General features: G+C 36.7%; 1 long non-coding RNA gene across 1 annotated transcript in view; it reads right to left on the reverse strand.

The window, feature by feature from the left end:
* Window positions 1-372: 372 nt before the first annotated feature.
* The window catches only part of LOC148759326 (uncharacterized), a 126,426-nt gene continuing 106,024 nt past the window's right edge, over window positions 373-20,774 (reverse strand). Inside the window, exon 3 of the long non-coding RNA XR_016018196.1 lies at window positions 373-463. This is a non-coding gene — a long non-coding RNA (uncharacterized LOC148759326). The remainder of the gene's footprint in view (window positions 464-20,774) is intronic.

Consider the following 20,774-nt stretch of genomic DNA (forward strand, 5'->3'; position numbering starts at 1 on the left):
TTATAAAATAATAATAATACAGCATAATAAAATCAAGTTAAATCATTAAAAAATGCAAGGATATCCTGTATGTGACATATATCAAATCAATATATTGAACAGAAACCAAATGCAACAAAAATGTAAGTCCTCTTATGAGTACACTATAAATAGAATTAGACAACCAACTTATTATTTTAAAACTGGAGATGATGATTTTGCAGTTCATATGAGAGGATAAATTTCTGATTATGGAAAAAATGAAAAGCAACAGAAGATAATTTGCTTTAGTAGATAGCAAAACTTACAATAGTACCATTAAAATAAAAATGGTTGCCAATTAAATAGGTATAGACAAACTTATCACAACTACTTCAAAATAGATCCACCTGCCTGAAAGTATGACTGAATATATGACCAGTTGTAGCTCAATGCAGTAGAAAAATGGAGGTGTGTTTCCGAGTCAGCATAGGTAGTTAGCCATCTCTAAGAAAACAAAGCACACAGCATAAAAAAAATAATTTCCTTACAGACTAATGTATAATTATTTAATATAAAAAGAATTATAAATTACATAAATACATGTAAACAAAACGCAAATGATACAAAATGATATGTATATATAATTTATAAGTTTGTAATACATTTAAAATAATGTAAAATAAAACAATAAATTAGAAAAATTTAGGAGTTCTCATGTAGCTCTTTTGGGAATGAGTGGACCTGTTAAAGTAAGAGGAAACCCAGATGTCATAGAGGAAAATGGACATGAAAAGAATTCCATGAATATAGTCAAATAGTAGAGTGTTTGTAACTCATATGGAAGGTAAGTGATTACTATCTCAAATATACATATATATATTGATAAGAAAAGATTAAAAATAAGAATATTATATGAATTGGCATTTCATAGAATAAGAAATCCAAATGACTGATAAATACAAAGATTATTGGCCTCACTGGCAGTTAGAAGTTGAAGACATGATGAAAAACCATATTTTACCTCTCAAATTATGTTTTAAAAAATGTAAAGTAATATACATTAAAAAAAAGTGAAGTAACATACAGACTAGTGCTAGTGACTCGATGTGGGAAATGGGCAGCCAGTTGACTGCAGGTGAGGATGTGGGTTGGTACTGCATTTTAGAGAGCAATATGTCAATATCTTTAAAAACAAAACTTCCATGGCCTTTACAGTTTTCACTTTTGGTTTTCACTATTATCGAATAGATTCAGATTAAGTTCAGGTGTTCAAAGCAGTATGTACAAAAACATCTATTGTAGTATTCTTTTTGGATGGGAGGGCTAGCAAAAAAAAAAAAGCAAATAATTAGGAATAAAGAGAAAGAAGACTCTGAAATGTTGGTTAATTGAGGGAGTCTAATGAAATATTATGCAGTATTTAAAAATATTGAGTCAGTTTTGTACTTTTCTTAAAAAAAAGTGATCTCCATGCTGTATTATTGGGTAAAACAAGATGAAAAGAAATGTGTATATAAAACCCCGCCGAGCCCTTAGCACTGAGCACCACAAGCCAGGAGTGAGACCTGGTACCACATCAGCCATTGGTTACCATGGGGTAGGCCACAGGGTGGGGTAGGAGGTTGAATTGCCTCAATAACTGTAATGAACTCATTTCTTTCTTTCAATTTTTCAGAAAATAATAATTTACAAGAAAAGTGTACATTCAGTTTAGACGAAGCTATAGGGTTTGTAGATTTGCAAGGTTTGGGGTTTATAGCCATGGTGTCCTGTTGCTGGCCTTGGTAATCTATTTCTGCTGAGTTCTTAGCAGTGTATTACCTAAATAATGTAAAGAATAAAAGGGAACCAGCTGAACGTGAGAGAGGATGAGAAATTCGGGGTAACTGCCCATCCTTTGAATGTTGGTATCCCTCAGGTTTCTGTCCCATATCCTCTTCTCTGGCCCTGTGACACGTATTTGCGTTGTGTTAGAATCACCTTGCTATTTCCGGATGCTCCCACAGGACTTAAGGGCCTCACCTGGCCAGAGATGATGACTTTATTATTTACTCTTTTCTCCCTGAATATAATTAGCAGCTATAAACTAGTAGGGATTCAAAAAATACGTGTTGAATTGTGGGAAGAAAGGGAAATAGTGAGCCAGGGTGGGAAGACACACAATACCTGTCCTAGTGCCTGGCACACGCATGACCTTTACAGAATGTCATCCCCCCACATCCCTTTTTTTCTCACTGCAATCCCCCCGCCCCTACCTCCTTAGACCTGTGTACTACTGCTCACTTTTCCAATTCAGATACCATAGCCCAGCAACAAAAAAGCTATCCAGTGATTCATCAATTCCTCACCTCCCATGCTTAGCATTCCTGGCTGCATTTCAGCCCCTGGTGGGAGATCCGCAGCCTTTGGCTCTGCTTGCAGAATGGCCAAAGAGCACATCTGGATCGGGCATTTCATTTTCAATTCAAACCTGGTTGTATTAACGCTCTGTCATACTTAATAAATACTGGGCAACATGTAGTCTGCTGGATTTGGACTCATTGGTAGAAGACAAAGCATGACATTGTTGAGGCCATACCAGCAGGGGGTATAATTCTTCGTAAAGCTATATAATATGTTCCAAATATATTGCAGCTGTTGATAGGTTTTATTACATTTGCAGTTAGGGACCTTATTATATTTGTAGAAGAGATTTATTATATTTACCTTTATTACTTTAGCAATTTGGGATATTTTCATATTTGTCATGAACATACTCCATTTATGCTCACGGAGTTTCTACCTTAAGTTTGCTACGGGAGCCGCTATGAGCAATTTCACCTGTTGTCATTATACGTGTAGTCATTTTCATTACCACTGCACTAATATTTCACAGTATTTGCAGGTGCTGAATATTACATTAGTGGTTTGAATATTTTAAAGCCGGCAGTGATGGGGGCAGTGCAATCAGCGGAAGAAAGGGCACAGACCTATCAATGCTCAAACTTTTGGCAGATGGAGGGAAGCATGCAGAAGTTGGCTATGAAAACTAGACTCATTTTGGGGAATACGTGTCCAAAGGACATAAACCTTCGTCTGATGTGCTCAGACTCACGAACTCCAAACTGTCTTTATATCTTATTGCTTCACATTTCCAACATCTTTCCGCTGATTAACTTAAGTGAAGATTCAAAGATTGAATTCATGATAAATGTACATTTTCAAAGTGAGTCCTTGCCTGAATATCTCTACCTTACAAGGCTAGGAGATAGTCATGTAAAACACCATTGTAGGTGAGTATGGGCCAAGATCTTTGCCTAATTCTGAGAATTAGGGGCAGAATTTGACAGTTAGGCAACAGTCTAGGCTTTGACCATTTATAGTCACTTCTGTCCATTGATAAATGAAACAGTTGTTCCAAACCCCTGTTTAAAGTTATAGGACTCATCATTGCTCTTAATGGGACCAGTAAGAGAGGCAATTTGGGCAAGGGGAAACCTGGAATAATTACAATACACGATGGTATAAGCAACTGCAGAAGGAAAACAATAATAATCATAGCAGCTTACATTTACTGAGTGTTTCCTACTTGCTAGCCACTGTTGTTAAGCACTTCACTTGTATTAATTAATCCTCATAACAACCCTATGAGATGTTTACATAATTAGCTCTACTTTACAGACAAGATAAGCTAGGCAACTTGCCTAAGATAGTAAGTAAGCAGTAAGATAGAACTAGATTTGAACCCAGGAAATTTGACTTCAAAGTCCAAGGACTTAATCCCTGAATCATGATATTAATTCCTAGCTTCCTAACTAGATTTAGGAAGATGGCCTTCTATTTCTTATAAAGATTTATATTTAGTTTTTATTCATGTTATGAATTATGCTATAATATGTTCATTGGACTTTCTCCAGACCTATTGGGATTCCTATTTAATCAATATTTGAATAAATATAGTTTTTTCTAAGTATATGGGAATCCACTAATTTACAAGAATAGTTTTCTCTCTCAAACAATTTGTAGCCATCTGGACATTGATTTAACCCAAGGAAGAAGTCTATATCATATTTGTAACGACTCTGCCCCAGTATAAAAACCTGACAATTAAGTTCACGAACTTGTTGCAAGGCTGTTGCTAACTTTTTTTTTTATGTCAGAGGGATTATTCATTATGAATTTGTACCAACTGGACAAACAGTTAACCAAGTTTACTATTTGGAAATGCGTGAAAAAGTTAGATGACCTGAACTTTTCACCAACAATTCATGGCTTTTGCATCACGACAATGCACCAGCTCACACGGCACTGCCTGTGAGGGAGTTTTTAGCCAGTAAACAAATAACTATATTGGAACACCCTCCCTACTCACCTGATCTGGCCCCCAATGACTTCTTTCTTTACCCAAAGATAAAGGAAATTTTGAAAGAAAGACATTTTGACGACATTCAGGACATCAAGGGTAATATGACGACAGCTCTGATGGCCATTCCAGAGAAAGAGTTCCAATATTGCTTTGAAGGGTGGACTAGGCACTGGCATTGGTGCATAGCTTCCCAAGGGGAGTACTTCGAAGGTGACCATAGTGATATTCAGCAATGAGGTATGTAGCATTTATTCTAGGATGAGTTCGCGAACTTAATTGTCCAAACTTCGTATGATAAAATAGTATGTGCTGTAATGAAATATAGCAGTTAGTAGCACAGACCAATCATTCTTGACTCATCCTTCAAGCCAGAACAGTAAAACACAGTTTCCTAGACTAGAAGTAAGGAAACCTAGATCTGGTGTCTGCTCTACAACTCACTATGTGGCATGGATAAAGCCACAGGCTTACAGAACATTAATGTCCTCGTCTATAAAATCAGGCAAGATGAATAATTGCTCCCTCATAGGTTGTTATGGGGTCATAGGCTTACCGTACTTAGCAAATAAAAATTCAGGAAGCCCAGTTAAATTTGGATTTCAGATTTTTTTTTAAAAAATACATTTTTAATATAAGTATGCCCATGCAATTTTGGGAAATACTTACACTAAAAACATGTTCACTGTTTATCTGAAATTCAAATGTAACTAGGCATTGTGTAGTTTATTGGGCAAGTCTACAGGAGAACTGAATGATATAATGCATGAAAATGAAGTTACACATTTTGACATTCCAACACAAGATACTGAGATGGTAAATATGGCTGATGCTTCCAAATCATGGAAACAACACTTGGGGAAGATTTAATACAGAGTCTTAATGTTGATTATCTCCCAAGGATTTGTTCCTCATCAGACAAAGGACTGACTCTATTTGTGGCTACTTTGGAAAAGAACGGATCTCAGCTAGAGAATGCTCAAAGCCAGGGAGGAGGCAGATCCTGTAGGACAGGGGTCTTTTAGCATTGTCCATGGACCAGGGCCAGTCTGGCTGCCCCAGTAGTCACCAGGTGGGAAGCTGTTATATGTGTGGTTTCTTAGATCCCACCTCAAGAACTCCGACGCATAACTCTGTATTGGTCCACGATTCTATGTGTTCTTCATGGCATAGTGTTAGAGACTCTGACCAGTGTTCTTCATGGCCATTTCTGTGTCTTCCCCACCTTGGTAATCCGAGCTTGTGTGTACATGGAGGTGCCCACGATATTTTAGGAATTAATGGGTGTATGAAAGAGTGTGACACCTGAAACCCTTGTTCTGTGAGAAGGGTTACAAGTCAGGCAAATTTTTGTAATAGGTTGACCAGAGTGTCCTCATGGGGAATAGGGAATGAAGAGGGAGCAGTATGGGAGGAAAGATTTAGAAGAGGCAACAGGCCTTTGATAGCTGGACGGTAATGACAAATGCTGAGCTAAGGGTTCAGTGGAGGGCCCATGGAGGGACTGGTGGGGCCACAAGTGGGCATGCTGATGGGGAATTAACAGGACTCAGAAGCAGTGCGCGTCAAGGCTTTCAGGCCGGTGACCTCAGAAACAAAACATGCTGGTTTCTGAAACCACAGCTTTATAGCTCTCTTGAGAAGAGCTTCTCAACTGGAAATGGTAGAGTTGGGTACCAGAATCTCTGTCTGAGTAACTTAGTCTGAAAATAGCCCTCCCCTTCACTTCATTCTGATATGTGCTCACACTCTTTACTAACACACTTAAAAGCATTGGTCCAAAAGAAGAAAGGAAGGAAGGAAGGAAGGAAGGAAGGAAGGAAGGAAGGAAGGAAGGAAGGAAGGAAGGAAGAAAGGAAGGAAGAAAGAAACTCAGAGGATTTTTAAAAAGATAGTGCTGCATAGGGAAGGCTCTGTTTATTATTGTAAGCAACAAGCATATTCTAATCATCATCATCACCATCAGAATAAGTGGATTGGGAAAAATCGCACCAGCTGCATATTTATAAGAGCATCTTTTTATCTCTTTGATGTTAGTATACAATTAATGAACATTAGTATCTCAGTTCATTTAAGCACTCAGTGTTTTTTTCTTCATCTAAGAAATGAAGTTTAGAATCATATTTGTTGGCAGCAGATCAGTAATTCTCTACCCCTCCTGTTTCCAGGTGAAGAAACTTCACCTAAATGAAGTCTCCTGGCTCTGACTCCACCTCTGTTGCTCCTTCCAGGGCTGGGAGAAGTCAGCCAGCCGACTAATGTGGTCAGAAACATGCGTTGAGCAATCCTGCTACCATCTTCTCCTCTGTTCTCGTCTTCCTGTTCACAGAGAGTGGCTTCCTGCTCGTCCATGGCATGAATAATTTAGTGGGTGGGCTCTGACATGTTGGGCAAAGTCTTTGATCATGCAGTACTGCCTGTGACCCGTGGACAGGTCTGCTCCATTTAGGAGTAAAGGAGTAAAGTAAGCTCACGTGACTCGTGATGCAGAGCCAGGAGACTACCTTTATCTTAATGTCAATAAAGCAGATGCCTTGATTCTCTGTATCTCTCGCTCCTGAATTTCATTTTCTTCTGAACTAAGGTTAGGAATAAAATTATTATTTATTAAGCTCCTCCAAACGTCAATATTTGCATGCATTGGTTAGGAACCTGAGAAAAGGTAAGAAGTAGCTTTGGGGAACAAAATGCCATGGGGAGAGATTGGTGGACAGCTTTATTCTTCAGGCTTTAGTAAGTGAAGCCTAAGTGGAACTTTGTCCTTGTTATGGTTTATGGTGCCTTTGTTCACAGGCAAGTGGCTTCATTGATGTAGGTAGGGCTATTTTTAGCAGGCATAGCTCATAGAAAAATACAGGTCTTTAGCAAACAAGCCTTGCAAGGACTTTAGCCAACTTGGACAACTCTAGCTTATTGAGCAGTGCATGCTGGCCTTGACTATGTAAAGGTACAGCTTGATCTTGAACTGTATGAGTGTGGTTTGACCTCTGCAGAAGCCAGTGAGGTGAAGATTGGACCTTAGATATAAGATGATGCTAAGGTGGAAAAGTGCAAAACTGAAAAGATCTGTGTCCACAAAGCAGAGAGGCGAGAGAGACAGCCACCTTTGGTGGGGCAGAGGTGCTGAGCCGCAAGGTCATGACTGGGAACGGCAGAGACCCAATGGCATCGTGGTAGGCACCATCTTGGTTTGGCAGTTAATTTGCCATCATCCCTCCAATTAGTGTAAAGTAGAATAACTCTAACCTGGTTGTTCATGGCTTAAGAGAGAATCAAAGGCAAGGCAGATTTAGAACACCATGTTTACAGATAGACTAAAAGAGGTTTCTCAAACTCAAGCCATAAATTCACCCAGAGAAGGGTCATATGTTTTATCAATGAACAAATGAAAGTGTTGAACTGAATTCAGGGAAGTGATGATGGCTATGTTTTTATCTCCGTCTGCCAGGTTACTCTCTCTCTCCCTACCGGATAACATTTCAGATGGAGAAAAGGGATTTTATTGATTCAACCCCTAAAACCTCAATAATAAAAAATAATGTGCATTTGTTTTTAACTTTTCAGCTAATCTTTTTTCTATCTTCATTTTATCCTCACAATAGTACCAGATAATATACAATGGTGGCAATGATTAAGGGAGTGAAAGTGCAACAGTGAAAACTTGATGGATTCAAAATATACCTTAGAAACTGGAGCAATGGACCTGGAAGACACATTGGACATGACGGGGAAGAAGAACAGTAGAGAAAGATACTTGCTGGGTTGTAGTCTTGGTTAATTACATAATTAAGATTAATTATGATGGCAAATACTGTAGAAGAACAGGTTTGGGGGAATAAAAAGAGCCTGTTCAAATTCAGGGTTATATTTACTTATCTTTATTATATTTTCAAATGTATAAGACAGGACTGAAAATTCTATCCTCCAAGTTAGAGGAGCAAAAAAGAAGATATTTATGGAAAAGTGCCTTTGAAAACTTCAATGCCTTCTGAATATACAAACTCTTAACTGAGGCAATTATCCAGGAAGTAGAAAGAAAACCTGATTCTTGTTCCAAATCATCTATAAATGTTAGACATCAAAATTAACCCATTTTTTTTTAATTTTGTGGAATTTATTTTTGGCTTTTGAGAGCTTCTTAAATGTGATGATTTATCAGAAATGGCAATACAATCTTCTTTACTGCTCTTTTTAAAACAGGAGAGGATGGGATAGGATAGCTAATATGAAGGGAGTAACTAATGTATTCCAGACACACATTATTCATTTTACACGTATTATTTTATGCACATTTAACTAATTCATCTTCAGATCAAACCTCAGTAGTTGTTAATATGCCCATTTGTCAGATGAGATTCAGGGAATAACAGTAACTGGTACAAGGCTACAATGTTAGCAAATAAGTAAATCCAGGATTTTATCTTAAATTTGATAACAAGAAAACCCATTTGGTTAAACAAATAGGTCTTAAGAACCCACCATATGCCTGGTGTCGTGGCCTAGCTGTTTATCACAGCAAAACTTCCCAGTTACATAAGAGGAACAAAAACAAGCAGGCATAAAAAAATGGGAACAAGACCCTTGGCCATAATAAATATTCATCACAGGCTTTTACCTCTAGGGATATGAAATCCTGCTAATGCAGATGGAGTAGTTCTTGATAGGGATTCCGGACCATAAATCTAGGCTTAGAGCTGTATGTTTTTTGTCCCTAGTTTAGCTGATAATTTTTTTTTTCCTCATCTTAGATAACAGCCATCCTCAGCAATTACATACTTTGCTAAGTTTATTTATATAGTACAATTGACAGCATGTGCTGAGAGGCTGCGAGAGGAGGGGAAGGTGAAAAATGCGTGTGCCCTGCAAGCTTCCTGCGGTTCCATGTCAGGCGTGGAGCAGAGTGATGATTCAGATTAACTAACACTTCCTTATTCCTATAAATAGAACAAGTTACAAACAAGTCAGCATTTTCCAAAAGGTGACCTTTGAAAGTATTCCCCCACACTGCGGTATGAGTGAAATGAAGTATCTGTAAGTATATGCAGAAGCCAAGGGTTGCTTCAAACGCCAGATTTCTCAATTTAAGAATGCGATTAGAACTTCAGACCACTTCTGACTGTGAAGTTCCTGCTCATGGATGTATCCAAAATCCATTTATTTTGTGTGTGTGTGTTATAGTTTATATTAGAGCAGATGATTCTGATGATGTAGATTGTGACAAAAAGAATATGGTCCAGGCAATACAGTAGATGCTTAATAGATAACTATAGATTTTATCATTTAAAAATAGATTTTATCATTTAAAAATACCTTCTTCTTTCCATAGTGTTTTTTCTGCTTGCAAACCAGTTTCATATGAGGTATGACAATTAAGTTTGCGAACGCATTCTAGAAAAAGTGCTGCGTACCTCATTGCTGAATATCACTACAGTCACCTTCAAAGTGCTCCCCTTGGGAAGCTATGCACAATGCCAGTGCCTAGTCCACCCCTCAAATCAATTTTGGAACTCTTTTTCTGGAATGGCCATCAGAGCTGTCATCGTATTATCTTTGATGACCTGAATGTCATCAAAATGTCTTTCTTTCAATATTTCCTTTATCTTCGGGTAAAGAAAGAAGTCATTGGGGGCCAGAGTAGGGAGGGTGTTCCAATACAGTTATTGTTTACTGGCTAAAAACTCCCTCACAGACAGTACTGTATGAGCTGGTGCATTGTCGTGATGCAAGAGCCATGAATTGTTGGCGAAAAGTTCAGGTCGTTTTCATCTAACTTTTTCATGCAACCTTTTCAGCACTTCCAAATAGTAAACCTGGTTAACTGTTTGTCCAGGTGGTACAAATTCATAATGAATAATCCTTCTGATATCAAAAAGGTTAGCAACATCGTTGTAAGAAGTTTGCGAACTTAATTGTCAGACCTCGTATGAAGAAGACTCTCATTTAAAATTCATAAAAATATTCATAACTTTGACCATAGAACCTCTCCACTAGGAATATTTCATAAGAATAATATTCAAAAATTTTTCTAAGTTAGAGAAATAGATGGATTTATATGTTAAAATAAAGGAAAATGCTATGCAATTTTATCTAAATAAAAAGTTATGGAACCATTTAGATAATTATGAAGACAAAAAAAAAGTGGAAAATAGTTTATAATATAATACCGTGTTTCCCCGAAAATAAGATCTAGCCAACCAGCTCTAATGCATCTTTTAGAGTAAAAATTAATATAAGACCCAGTCTTATTTTACTATAAGAAAATATATAAGACTGGGTCTTATATTAATTTTTGCTCCAAAAGACGCATTAGAGCTGACTGTCTGGCTAGGTCTTATTTTAGGGGAAACACAGTAAGTGAAAAGCAAAATACACAATTATGAATGTATACAGATTATAAGAAAGAAATATGCATACTGATAAGAGCCTACAGGCAACATTCAATTGAGTGTGTATGAGTATACACACACACACACACACACACACACAAAGCTATTGATCTTGAGTTTTTGGATTATGAGTCATCAATTTTCTAAATAGGCAAAAGAATATAAACTTTAGAAATTGGATGCAGTAGGCACACAATAAATATTTGTTAAATAAATGAATAAATTAATGAATACATTTTCTTAAATCTTCTTTAGATTGCCCTTGTAGGGTATCACCCACACCAGTGTTTTTTAAAGCGTGGTCCCCACCCAGCAAATAGCATAGCCTGAGAACTTAGTAGAAATGCAAATTCGCAGCCCATCCCAGAAAGTCAGGGAGTGAGGCTGGAAGTCACTGGTGTGACAAACAGTCCAGGTGACTGACGCGTGTGATGCAAGCTCAAGTGGTAGAACCAGTTATCTAGCCCAACTGATGTTGCTCAGACCATGCATTCCAGACAAGAGACAGGACCTGGGTTTACAAAATACAATGAAAGTCCTAAGGAAATTACATGATGTCAATGTGAGATTTAGTTGTAGACCAAAACGGTCATCTTCTTTAAGTAGAGTTCCAGTAAAAGTTCAGTAAAAGAAGTGAATGATATATAGTCTCAAAATCTGAAAGCTACAAATAAACGAGTAATTAAAGTAAAGCCCATAAGTAAAGAAAAAGAATTAAAGACTATGCCTGAAAATTAGATTTAAGTAAGCTCCTAGGTCAACATTTGATCGAAGTATAAGACAACATCCAAATCAGGGTGACAGGCTAAGAAGCTAGTTTGTCAAAAGGCCAACCAAGGGGTCCCCATGGGAGGAAAATCTACACTTTGGATACCTATAGGAAAAGAAAAATAGTTTAGAAATCAACTTTGTCATTCATCAGAAAATTCACACAGGGGGGAATTTTATAAGTATTTCTGTCATAAGAAAATCTTCAGACAAATGTCTAAATCCCATTTCTCCAGATAATCCATTTTGGGGAGACCAATAAATGTGATCAGGGTGGGTAAGCATGCTATCAAAGATATCTTCATGTTTCCTCTTGAGTCCACACAGGAGAGAAGCTATATAAAATTAAATCAGTATGAGGAGGAAAATTTAACTGGACATCTCTTGCAAAAGCCACGTAAGAAGAATTCCTAAAACACATACAACTTAATTGTGGGTTGCCTGCTCTTAAATGATTATTTATGCTACTGTGCCCCTTGGTTGCTGGCAGTAAATGAGTAAATTCTAGCCAATGCAACAAAAATTCCATGTGTGGTTATTATGTTTAAGAACACTCTTAAAATCTATGAAGGTATTAAAAAGTACAAAGCGTAATGCCTTTTCTCCGAGAAGACTGCAATCGACCCACAGAGATAATTCAAAATGCAATCAATTTTTTAAAAGTGAAGCAGGCAAATTGTTTAAAAAGTGACAAGGAAAGGATGGATTTTCTCCCAAGGAGTAGAAGCTGGAGAGGAACTTGAATCAGAGATGAACTTTGAGGGTGGAGGATGGAAGATGTTTCAAAGGGTCAAGTGACTTAGCAAGAACATTCTGAGGTGGGAGACGTTGAGGAAGGGGAAGAATAAGCAGGACTCAAGAGGGAAAACGTGGTGTGGTAGGCAGAATAATGCCCCTCCCCAAGATATTCACATCCTAATCCCCAGCACATGGGGTATGTTCAGTTACATGGCAAAAGGGTTGCAGAGAGAATTAATGTTACTAGTCACTTATCTTTTAAAAAGGGAGATGATCCTAGGTTATTTGAGTGGTCTCAATGTCATCATAAAAGAGAGTCAGTAAAAGATGCCAAAAGAAGCTAGGTTAAAGTGACGCAATTGCAAGGTCTGAAGATCGAGGAAGGAGGCCACATGCCAAGTTATACGTACAGCTTCTAATAACTGGAAAGGTAGGGAAATGGATTCTCTCTTCCAGCCTCCATAAGAAACAGGCTGACACCTCAATTGTAGCTCAGTGAGACCCATTTGAAGTTTTGACCTCCAGAACTGTAAGATAAATCGGTCTAGTCTTCAGCTACTAAATTTGAGGTAATTTGCTAGAGCAGTGATAGAAAAGCAATAAACCTGGATTGTAGGAAATAACTGGATCGCAGCGTGCTCCCCAGAATGTAAGGCAGTACTGAGAAGGCAGATGGGTGCCACGGTGAGAAGCACCTTGGCTCCCAGGGCGAGGCAGTCTAAACTCAAAGCTATAGTGAAACATCACCATAGATTTTGAGCTGGTGATTTGTGTGGGCAGAGAGGGGTGTGCAGATTTAATCTAGAGGCAGTGTGCATGATGGATTGGAAGGGAAAAGGATGGGAGGCAGGACGTCTTCCTGGGAAGCTGGTAGCAAAGTTCAGGAAAGATGGACTCAAGGTCTGAAAGGCACTGCTAGCAAGAACAGTAATGAAGGGAAGAATGGGGTAAACATTACAAAGATTGATCTAATTATGTGTATGTGTGTGGGAACCTGGGGTGAATTAAAGAAGATAATAAGACAATGTAAGTTTGGAGCATCTGAAAAATGAGTTATTTCTTATATTAAAAAAGTAGATGTGTCAATTGGATATATACAATACTTTACACATCAGAATGTGGCAGAAATCCAACAGGTCACCAAAATCAATTCTCTTTCCATAGAAATGGGGATCATAGATGGATACAAATCTAGACTAAATTTCCCAGTCTCCCTTGCTGATACATTATGTAACTAGGCTTGCTCCATTTGGAATCTGGGTAGAAACGATGTGGGAAAATCCTTCGTCAGGATTCTTAAGATAGTCAGCGTGCCACTTCCACACTTCCTTTCTCTTCTGCTACGGCCTCAAGCTAGAGGGGGACTGGGTCCCAGCACGACCTGGGGGAGAAAAGTTACTCTTCCTACCTGAACAATCTTCCAGGATAGTTACACGAGGAAGAAATACGCTTCTATCTTCTCAACACTTTTGTTTTCATAGCTGAGTCTGCCCTAACAAGCACATAAAGCTTCTGGCACAAAATGTGTCATCAGTAAATGAAGTTGTTGACTTTCTTTAAATAAAGTCAAACTCTACCTAAGCAGATTTAAACACAGTCATACATTATGATACACCTACAACCTTTTAACCTAAAGTTTTTTCATTCATTTACAAAAGCAATATGGGAAGCTTAACTTTCAGAAACATTATATTGCATAAATTCAGAGAGAAGACAAATCTATATTAAACATATCAACAAGGCATAAAAAAAGACTAATTCAAAGGAAAAGTGAAAAGAACCAAAAGCAGAAAATATACCAGGGTGCCAGAAAAATGTATACACATGACTTGTATTCATCTTTTGTTATTGGTATATATTGAGTATTATAATTTTAACACAGTTTTTTCCTTTCTTAAAATGTATATATATACATATTTCCCCAATTGAGAGAACTCCAGGATCACAAAAATGAATAAACACATTAGTATACACACATAGTGTCTAAATTTAGAAAAATTCCCTGTTATCATCTCAAAGCTGAGAATAGTTCGTAAATGATTTACCATGTGGGCCACATTTCTCTGTGATGACAAAGGAAGCTTCCAGAGGAAGATTTTTCTGGATACAAACTTCATCTCCTTTTACATCTTTTAGACTGAACTACAAATGTATCACCTTACAGCTCATTAGGCTTAGAGAGGAATAATTTAGCTAATCATTATCCAGCCTTAATGATGCATGGAAACGGGCTGAGCTCAGCTCCAGGCAGGCTGACCTACTCCAAGAAAAGGGCAGCCAGGCCAGGCAGCCATTTCCAGCATTAAGCAAACCAAGAGTCAGATCACTGAAGGCAGAGGGCAGAGAAGGGGAAAGATCTCCTGTATGTTTTGACATTTCACTATCTCCATATTGTCGGGGGCTCCACATGCTATAACCTAAGGTAGGATTAAGGTAAAAAATAACTGGGTATCTGCCAAGTGGGTAAAGGAGTAACCTGAACATTCTATAATTCTAGGACAGAGCAAAGAAGGAAGGAAGAACGCTGATTGGTGTTTATAAAAAAGATTGTATGTAGTTAGCTTTGCCACCGTGCCTTAGTTAATACGTAGCATACCATTTTCCACCTGAGCCTCACCATCTTTATCAGGTAAATTCCAGTTTTTCCTTCCTGGCTTATTACAGGTGTGTGCTGGTTTCCTTTATCTCGCTTACTACCACCATTGCAGTACAACTATCCCTGTCTAGTTCCTGCCTTGGACTGTATATTTCCCAAGAACAGGAAATCTATTTCACAGATCTGTGCCTTACTTTCACGTCAGAAATAAAAATGGTAATGATAATAATAGCACTAACCTCACAAGCTTGCTATGAAGGTTAAGTTGGTTAATATATGCAAGGTGTTTTGAATTGCACTTGGCATATGGCAAGTGTTCCAGAGGTACCGGTTGTCATTGTGTTTGATTGTTATTGTTCAAATGAGTTAAAACAGTCTCTGTCATAAGGAGTTTCAATTTATTTAGATTTAGATTAAAATTAATTAAAATTAATTAAAATTAAAAATTTGGTTTCTTGAACACACTGCCATGTGTTCAATAACCAGCCGTATGTAGTCAGTTAGCGTGTGGAACAGAACAGACATAGAACACATCTATCATCGCAAAGCCTTCTATTGCTGTGTTGATTTCAACTGGCCTCTCGGTAATTTCCAAATCCCCTTTCTTTCACTAAAGAGAAGGCATCATATTTATTTCATCCATCACATTTTTAGCATCAACGTATTTCTATCGATTGAATAAATTGTTCAACAATCAGCTTAGCCTATAAATTCTCCCCCATATACAAAAGAGCAACCCAAATGTTTTCCCTAAGTTTCAGACTTACAAACCAAATTTCTGCTACAAAACGCCAAATCAGTGTCCTAAAAAACTTCACATTAAACATATTAGGATCCTAGAATCATTTTTCTTTCTATATGTTGTTTCTATTGTTTAGTGATACCAACACCCAAGCACAGTCGCATGTAAGAATTCTTGAAATCATCTGTGGAAGAGAGAGCTAGCTGTGGCTGAGAGCCTGTTTCCCATTCGTTTGTCTGTATATATGCGACTCAACCACATTTTCCTGCCTTCTTTGAGTTCCAATCTGGCTATGTGACTAGAGGACAATGCAATGTAAGTGGAAGTTTTAAGTATCATTTTTAGGCTGGAATTTTAGAATCCAGCCTAGTATTTCTTCCTCCTATATGCTCTATTTCCCCTCTGCCAGCTGGATGAAAGAACTCCTAGGCATTGTGGCATGGCGAGTCACAAGATAGGGTCACTAAATCAACACATGGAGGAAAAATACTCACCTGCCAGGAACATCTGCTTTGGAAAGTTGTATGAGAAATAAAGTTCTATTTTATTAAACTAAGGGAATATTGGAGTTATTTATTATAGAATCTAGCATCATGTTTACTAGTATGTCAACTTTTCTTCCTCTCTAACCTTCATGTTTCAAATTCAGTCAAACATAAAGTGTGCTGACCATACACCAAGTCAAATATTTTTCATAATTATCTAGTATCTTCTAGAGTCCTATGGCTATTCCATTCCAATTCTTACCAATCATTGGATCTAACTCAAAAAACCTTTCCTCTTGCTAAAGTAAGCCAGTCAAATCCCAAATCAACCTTGCTAGTGCTCCCCTTTTATTTTTGTCTCAAACACTTTAGGTCCCCACAAAACTAGATTGCTCGTTATTTCTGTGTGCTCCCCCAATAATCTCCTCTCCCTGCAATTGTTCAAGAAGTTTACTCTACCACAATATTCATAGCTTTTCAAATTCATACTCATCTCTTAAGGACATACTTAAATTCATTACTTCCATTATATTTTTCCTTCTCACATTTCCCTATTTGTAGTAAGTTTCTTCGGTCTTTTGTGATCCCCAATATACCTTCCTTAATCATTGTTGCTGGAAGACTATTCCATGAGAGAATGAGTGACTGTATGTGTATGCCGTGTTTCCTCAAAAATAAGAACTAGCAGGACAGTCAGCTCTGATGCGTCTTTTGGAGTAAAAATTAATATAAGACCCGGTCTTATTCTACTATAAGACCAGGTATATAATATAATATAATATAATATAATATAATATAATATAATATAATATAATATAATAAATACTGGATCTTATTTTACTATAAGACCAGGTATATAATATAATGTAATATAATATAATATAATAATATAATACTGGGTCTTATATTAATTTTTGCTCCAAAAGATGCATTAGAGCTGATTGTCTGGCTAGGTCTTATCTTGGGGGAAACACGGTAATAATTTTGTCCTTAATTAAATAGTAATAGGTATCTCAAGAGAAGGAATTCTGCCTTATTTTTTACTTTAAATAAATAAATAAATAAAACAGATACAGTGTCATGAACATAGTAATTGTTTTAAACACTAAAAATAAACAAATTCAATGTGATATCCAAGACATTGAGCAAAGACTTTGAAGAAGCCACAGACTGAGTGGGAGCCACCTTCTGTGTCCAGTGGCTCCCAGTCTAAGATGGGCAACTGGTGGGGGTCCAGCCAGAAACCTACCATGTTTCCCCAAAAATAAGACTTAGCAGGACATTCAGCTCTAATGCATCTTTTGGAGCAAACATTAATATAAGATCCGATATTGTATTATATTATATTATAAATTATATAAGACCTGGTCTTATATTAAAATAAGATCAGGTCTTATACTAATTTTTGCTCCAAAAGAAACATTAGAGCTGATGGTCCGGCTAGGTCTTATTTTCGGGGAAACATGGTAGATGGCATCCTTGGGATCTGGTACTTCCTTGATCCCTCAACCCATTAAAAGTCTCATTAGTGTCACCTGCTAAAGATAGCTCAAATCTGGTTTGTTCTCTCCTTCTAATCCAATTCTTATCACATCTCACCACACATCATGTGACATTTGACTCACACAAACTGAAGACCGTATGATTTTCTGCTTTGCTGATGCTGCCACTTCCTTTTAAAACTTTTAGCACTTTCCTATCTCTCTTAGAATGGAGACAGAATTCCAAATAGTCCCGGCCCTTACATCTCTCTCTTGACTCACCTCCTACAAGGTTCCTCTTTGCTCTCCCTCTTCCAACCATATCAGTCTTAAATTGATTTTATAACCCATCACAAAGGCTTTCCTTAGGGATGCCATTTGTGATCTGCCAGATTAGGCTAAATTGCCCTATCACAGATACCCTAGCACTATGTCATCACCTTCACAGACTTTATCACAGTTGTAATAATGAACTTGATTGTAAGATTGTTTGATAAATGTCTATCTTCCCATGGGTCCATGTAAGTTTGATGAAGGCAAGGATTATGTGAATTTTTACTGATGGTTCCTTATGTGACATATGGTAAATGCTCCGTAAATATTTGTTGAAATGAAGAATGAATGGATAAATGAATAAATAAACCTAAATCTCCTAGTCCTTTTCTTTGTTGAATCTTTCTTTTAAGGAGCTCATGTTAAGTCAATAAGTCAGACGTGGAAACTTGAATTACATTGCATTATTACAGAAGTAAATGAAAATAATTATAAAGGCATGAAGAAGCCCTTAATTTCACTCGGTAGTAGAGGAACATTCAAAATATTAACCCTTTGCAGCTAAGTCTTAAAGAATGGAGCAGAGCATGGAGAGGAGGTGTTATGGGATGTAGAAAGGACACAGAAATCAAAAGGAGTCACTATATAAAATGAAAATCCATGAAAGAACTTAGCCTGTGTGGGGAATTCACATTCTGAGAAGTACAAGTAATGTGGCAATTTAGAGGCCACAGAACCGATAGGGGAGTCGTAAGAGTAAAGATAAACACAGGCAGTTTATTAAGGGACATACAATTTTATTCTGAAAATGTTATCTCGCATAAATGTAATTATCCAGCTACATAAATAAAAGTGAAATACTGTATTTAAAAAACCTTTGACTGAACTCATTTCTTTTCTGAAAAAGTCTCCCAGTTGGAATATATGTTCTAAGGCATACAGAGTCATGCTTTTATAATATTAACCACAACTGCCATTTCTATATATGTATATTTTTCAGTCTGAAGAATAATACTAAAACGGCTGTTTTTGTTTCAAGTACTGTATCTTTCTGCAAGGATGCCATGGTAACTAGTTCTTTTAATAAACATTGAATATATGTCTCAAAGTTTACTTAGAAAATAAATTATTGTTGCATGTTTTCTGATTAGGAATTTTATAATAAAATCCCCAGTGCTTCAGCCACACATTTCTTACTATTATCAACCTTTCACTTAAATACACTCACACTCACACACACGGAGGCCTAATGTTCTCATTAAGTGCTATGTATATAAAGATAGGTGTTCAGGTGTTTAGCAAAAACATTTCAAGGATATTATACAAATAAAGCTCCCTACCGCCACCCTTGGCTTTCTGTTTAGTAAGACAAGTTTTAGTTACAAGAACTTTCGATCAATGAAAAAAGTGAAAAACTGTTGAAAAATTTTTTAGAGTGGTTAATAATGCATGTAAGAACCATCCCTTACATATGTTTAGGACTTGACAATTTATTGGGTGTTAGTGTGTGTGTGTGTGTGTGTGTGTGTGTGTGTGTGTGCGCGCGCGTGTGTGTGTGTACAGTCCTACTGTATTCCAACAAAATATGTGTAAAACTGACTATAATATCCATATGTAACAAATGAAGATACAATGACTCAGAGAAGCTAAATGACTTGCCCAAGTTCACCAGGTCAGTTAGTAGAAATATCACCAAGCAGTACCTCTTACAAGTAGCCTATCTATAATTCAAATGTAATTTACCACCAGAAGTGAAAGTATTAATAGATATCTTTTTAAATTTAATTTAATTTTAATTTTTTTATTAGTTTCAGCTGTACAAAGCAATGCAATAGTTAGACATTTCACCCATCACAAAGTGATAATTCCCCTCTCCCAATCTATTGCTCCTCTGACATCATATATATCTATTACAGTTCCACTGCACTGTACACCTGAAGCTGAAGCTGAATAATACTGTATGTCAATTATAATTTAATATGTATATAGTCATGGGATATGGTGTATAGCATAGGGAATAGAGTCAATGGAATTAATTGATATCTTAATACAGACAGATACTATAGGACTATTTCTCCTTTGTTAAATATGTGTTCAGTCTTCAAAAATAATACACTACTTGTTTCCCTTTATGTTACCGGGCCTCATGGTCTCTGGTTATTTTTAGTTTAAGTAACAGAAAATAATAGCATTCTTCTTGATCATATTGTTATAAAAATAAACTGAGTTTTAATTACTTCAAATCTTTACTACAAATGACAGTATAATAGATGTTCTTAAGTTCACTACATGATGTAGTAGTTATGGTATAGTCAATAAAATGCTTTTCATCTGGAATACTTTGTTGGGTAGTAATTAATCATTCTTACTAGAGGGATCAACCTTCCAATAATAAAGATTGGCTTAAATACGTATTTTCATTTGTGCATTTCACTAATTAACTTCTATTCTTAACCCTGGGCCTATGTTAATAATAATCAAAAGAATCAGTTTATGAACTTCCCTTCATTTCAATGGTTTGCATCTTAGATTTATACAAAAATAATGCGCAGAGCTTTTGAACCTAACGAGTCGAGTTCAGTCTTGCAGCGTCACCATTACTTGTAACAGTTTAGTAAATTATATGATTGATGATTTAGAAGAAAATACTCTCAAGTCTCTTCAGAGAGTATTATTGTTGTCTAATGTAGAAAATTGAAGTTTAGATAATCCTAGGTTAGTCTGATACCCCACCTTGCATTGTTAACATTGAATCAATAACTGACTTAACTATGAGAATTTGGTTTCCTAATTTGTAAAATGGGAAAAAAATCCTCTCTCTTAGTGCCGTGATGAGTATCAAATAATATATTAAATATTAAGTAATATTAAAAATAAAATATTGATTAAATATTAAATAATTTCAATTAAATAATATAATGTAATTAGTATTTTGTTTCACTATACATAATTTTACTTCACAAACACAGGCAAATAAAGATGCGATATGGAACTTAATATCT

The sequence above is a fragment of the Rhinolophus sinicus genome, chromosome 1 (genome assembly GCF_057876585.1).
Source record: "Rhinolophus sinicus isolate RSI-liver-muscle chromosome 1, RSI-T2T, whole genome shotgun sequence".
NCBI lineage: Eukaryota > Metazoa > Chordata > Mammalia > Chiroptera > Rhinolophidae > Rhinolophus > Rhinolophus sinicus.